This window comes from Nuphar pumila, chromosome 1 (assembly GCF_984573655.1).
Source record: "Nuphar pumila chromosome 1, dmNupPumi1.hap1.1, whole genome shotgun sequence".
Classification (NCBI taxonomy): Eukaryota; Viridiplantae; Streptophyta; class Magnoliopsida; order Nymphaeales; family Nymphaeaceae; genus Nuphar; species Nuphar pumila.
This window is the reverse complement of record NC_143249.1, coordinates 44,572,558-44,577,243: the sequence shown is the minus strand read 5'-3', so window position 1 is coordinate 44,577,243 and position 4,686 is coordinate 44,572,558. Positions and strand designations below refer to the sequence as shown.

At 42.2% G+C, this 4,686-nt stretch overlaps 1 pseudogene; it reads left to right on the top strand.

Moving 5' to 3' along the window:
• Positions 1 to 2,003: 2,003 nt before the first annotated feature.
• On the top strand, positions 2,004 to 4,414 carry LOC149848851 (expansin-A25 pseudogene; annotated as a pseudogene).
• The last annotated feature ends 272 nt before the right edge of the window (positions 4,415 to 4,686 follow it).

Genomic DNA, 4,686 nt, shown 5'->3' with positions numbered 1-4,686 from the left:
AAGTACATGAAACTAACGTGCCCTTCAAGAATCCTTTTATGGAAAAAAAGACTGGACCTCCAAAGGTCCAATTTTTTTCTCCATAAAACGTATACGTACACATTTTCCAAAATACAGACTATATTTTTAAGTCAAATAATCATAACAGTATTCCTTCAACTAATCTATTTGGATAAACTTTTCTAAAGATAAACTTATCCCAAAGGTGCAAAAAGTCCGAGGCAATCAAATAGCTCCTAATGTCTTAGATATGCACCTAAGAGATGTCTGAATGGGTTTCGTCCCTGAATCGATTTTCAAAACGATTCTAGGAATGGGCCGATTCATATTCTGCACTGAATCGACCCAGTTTTTACCAGCAGATGACACGTGCTGATCAATAAATATTTAAGAATATCAAAAACTATTTTTAACAATTTTTATAAAATAAGCCAAATCAGCCCCTATTTAGTATTGATTTTGGGGCAATAGGTTATGAATCGGCGGATTCAGGACGATTCACAATGATACTGATAACATTGCCTAAGACTACACAGTCTATTATGGTGGGTTCGGATATGGACCAAGCAAGGTCTTACCATTTATGGATCGGAGTAGGTTTCCTAAGGAAAATAAAATAGGCAATGCAACAATTCCCCCTTAAAAATGGCGGTTCCTTTTTCAGGGCTACATATACCCATGAGGTTTTGGTGTCGAAACTTATGTAAGCAAATTTTTCTTTTCTTATGAGATTTTTTCTTGACCTTACGAGTTTCCCTCATCCTTATTTATTGTTTTATGAAGCAAAATTTCCCCCATTTACAATCAAGAATTGTTGATGTTAACTTCAAATGCACAAAGGTTTACTTATAAACAAGTTTTCATTTGGGAAAATCTCGTTACGTACCGTGATTTGTGGCATTGGCTTCGACCAAAACTCTCTCTCTCTCTCTCTCTCTCTCTCTCTCTCTCTCTCTCTCTCTCCAATAGTTTGGATTTAGGTTTTACATCCGAACCCAAACATGACTAGCTAACATCGATGCCCGATACCTATGACGGGCATATCCAATCAGTTATTTAAGCTACAAACATATTCTCAAATTCAGTATGCGTACATCTGATCCCTCACATTCTTATGTCCATTCTTGCATGTCTTTCCAAAAAAAAGGCATTTATCTGCACAAAGGATCAACCCCAACCTCCTTGTATGGGACACGACACGTTCACACTTTGATTTTATTAATGTTTATAATAATTAAGTTCTTGGTTATTAATATATCAAAATTATTGGTGTAAATAGACCAAACTCGGATCAGATCTAGTCTGGGTGTGACTTAGATCATATCAATATTTGGATTTGGATTTGGATTTGGATGAAATCAGCTAAAAATCAAATCCAACTTCTACTAGCTTAAAATCCACTTTTAGGGCTTGAAAATGAGATGAGCCACTCGTGGTTCAGTTCATGTTGGGCTAGTTCAAACTCATAAAATAGGCTCAACAAGATCGACCATGAACAACCATTTTTAGTCTCGGCTCAGCTCATATAAGTTCTTTCATTAATAATAGATATATTTTACATATATTTTATAATATAGAATGAAGATGCTTGAAATGTTTGGCATGCAAGCCATAAATCTAGAGTTCAAATCCTATTGAATAAAAGTTTGAGACAATTATTTATTTTATAAATCAGCTAGTTTTAGCTTGGCATAGTAGGTTTTTGGTCAAAATTCTATTGTTTTCAACTTTAAAAAATGATTTTTTATACATGAGTTTGCTCGTGCTTAGCTCCGGCTTTTCATGAGCTCAAGTTCAGCTCGGCATAAAGAAACTAGCCAAGCTTCAACACCCTCTGTTCGGTTCGTTTGGCTAGTTTACCAGCCCTACCCACGTATACCGTCAGTGGAAAAAAAATTATGTATTTGTGTCATATACGTGTATCGAATCTGGATTTGTGTCCATGTCTAGCTGGTGCATGCGGCTACGAGAACGTGTTTGAGAAGGGGTACGGCCTGCACACAATGGCGTTGAGCATGGTACTCTTCGACGACGGAGCTGCATGCAGGGCTTGCTTCGAGATCATGTGCTACAACTCCAGCTTATGAGAGGGTGGTGTGTGTTCTCCCTCGAAGACGCACTGAATGCCACAATGCTTGTTCGGAGGTCCGAATGAGCGCCATGTATGTAAGCACATGAGGCTCGTATTCCCGTGTGTGTCGACATCACTTAGCATCGGAGTCTGGTGCGCTTGCAAAGACTTAAGTACCCTTTCTTGCTATTCTTGCCATGAAACGAGGGTTCAAGAAAATGATAAAAGTGTCCTTCATTCAAAAAAATGGAAACAACGGTTCAAAAAAAAAGACAAAAATGTCTTCCATCCAGAAAGTCGAGGATGATGTTGACTCTTCAAAGTCTAAACGGTGAAACGAATCTGAAGCGCTCTCTTTCTTTCTTGTTTGAACTTTTCATCGTCATCATCTTCTTCTTCTTCTTCTTCCTTCTCCGTGAAACATTGTAAAACCCTCCCCTTTCTCTCTCTCTTTCTAGAGAGAGAAGAAATTAAGGGAGGCAAAGAGTCGGCGATTCGATGGTGATCGTCATCATCTTTCTGCTAGCAGTGGCTGGAATGCTGTCCTCGTCGAACAGGCAACCGACTGCGGTGGCCCCTCCTCCGCCTTCGAGGGACACTTACAATGGAATCTTCCTCCAGTACACCTACAACAGAGTCTTTCAAAGTACAATCCGTCTACCCCCTACGTCGAAAATACTTCCGATCAGGGTTATGCCTTTCAGGGCACCCTGACGTTGCTTAACACGGGCATCGAGAATGGCATGTTCCTCTCTGGCTTCCCCATCACAGACCTCAAGACTGCCATTGGGACAGTTGAGGACTACAACCTGATCATGGCGAAGATCATGCTCAAGGAGTTGGTGTTCGGCATCGCATTTTACGAAAATCACATAGCGCAAAAAAAATGGCAAATCGCAAAATCGAGTAGTGATTTATGAAAATCGCATAGCGAAATAAATAAATAAATGGCAAACCGCTATGCAATTTTCGTAAATCGCTATATCGAGTAGCGATTTACGAAATCAAGTAGCAAAAAAAATATAAAATTGTTAAATCACGTAGCGAAAAAAAAATAAAAAATCGCTAAATCCAGTAGCAATTTACGAAAATCGCGTAGCAAAAAAAAACAAGAAAATCGCAGAAAAGGGTGTTATAAAAACCTCAAGCAAGAAACAACCGAAGGAAACATATGAGCATCACGATCAAACAAAACACTTTATTGATCTTTTTTGACAGTTACAAGAGGGAAAGAAAAGAAAGAATTTATACAAGGCCTAAAAAAAATTTGTTTTGGGGGGTGCTGCCTCCAGAAACTTCAGCCGGGGGCGGCCCCCCCTTGAACCCCCGCCTGCTGACCGCAGCGGGACTCGTTCAGAGGAGAGCCCCCAGACCCCCCTCCTGTAAGGGAAAAAACTCAAAATCTGGCTCCACAACTCATCAAGTTGAACCATGCTACAGTCAGTGCGTAGGTCAGTCAGTTCTTGATGGAGCAGTGTAAGATCGTCTGCTGGATGTGCACAGAGGCAGAAAGAGAAGGAAGAGAGAGAGGGTTGATGTTCATGGCCTTCTTCAGGGAAATTCTTTTCTCAAATAATCCTGCAGTGCAGGGACTGAGTCTTAAATAACCATCGTCGGGGTACTTAAGTCTTTGCAATCGCTTCTTTTCTAGAATCGTCGTTTTTATGGCACCCATGGAGGAAAGGGTACTTAAGTTTTTTCTACCGCATCAGACTCTGATGCTAACTGATGCTGACAAACATGGGGATATGATCAACATGTGATTACATACGTGGTGCTCATTAGGACCCCAAACACGAGATGTAGCTAACGACAGTCTTGGGGGGGTGGGGGGGGGGGGGGGGGCATATAACTTGCTTCTGCCTCCAGGGCGACGCCACCATCAAGGTCACTACCACCAACTTCTGCACCCCCAACTATGACCCGCCCCTCAAGCAGCATTGGTGCAATCCCCCGCAGGAGCACTTCGACCTCAGCATGCCCATGTTCCTCCAGATCGCCCAGTACAAGGGCGACATCGTCTCGGTCATGTACCGTCGGATCCCCTGCGTTCGGCAGCACGACATTATGTTCGAGATGGACGGCAACAGGTACTGGACTGCCATCATGATCTACAACGTGGCCGGCACCAGCGACATCTCCGTCGTTGCAGTGAAGACTGATGGTAGTGTCGGGTTCACGACATTGAGAAGGAACTGGGGCCAGGTGTGGGATTGGCCTGACCACAGCGGCCAGGGGATGTCCATCCAGGTCACTACTAGTGACGGCAAGATGGTGCTGTCAGACAACGTAATTCCGGCCAACTGGCTGCACGACAAGGCCTACAAGGGCAAGCAGTTCTAAGAACCAACGGATATGTTTGTAGCTTATTGATTGGGTATTAGAGAGAGAGAGAGAGAGGGGTTGGGGAAAGGTTAGTCAGGTTTGGTTTTGGATGTAAACATAAATCCAAACCATGAGAGAGAGAGAGTGGTTGGGGCTCAGCTCATGTTCGGCTCATAAAGAGCTCGTAAAATAGGCAAGCAAGATGAACATGAACAATAGGTTCTTTGGCTCGGTTCAACTTGCATGAGGTCGTTAAGTAGTAAAAAATACCTTTTAGATATATTTACATT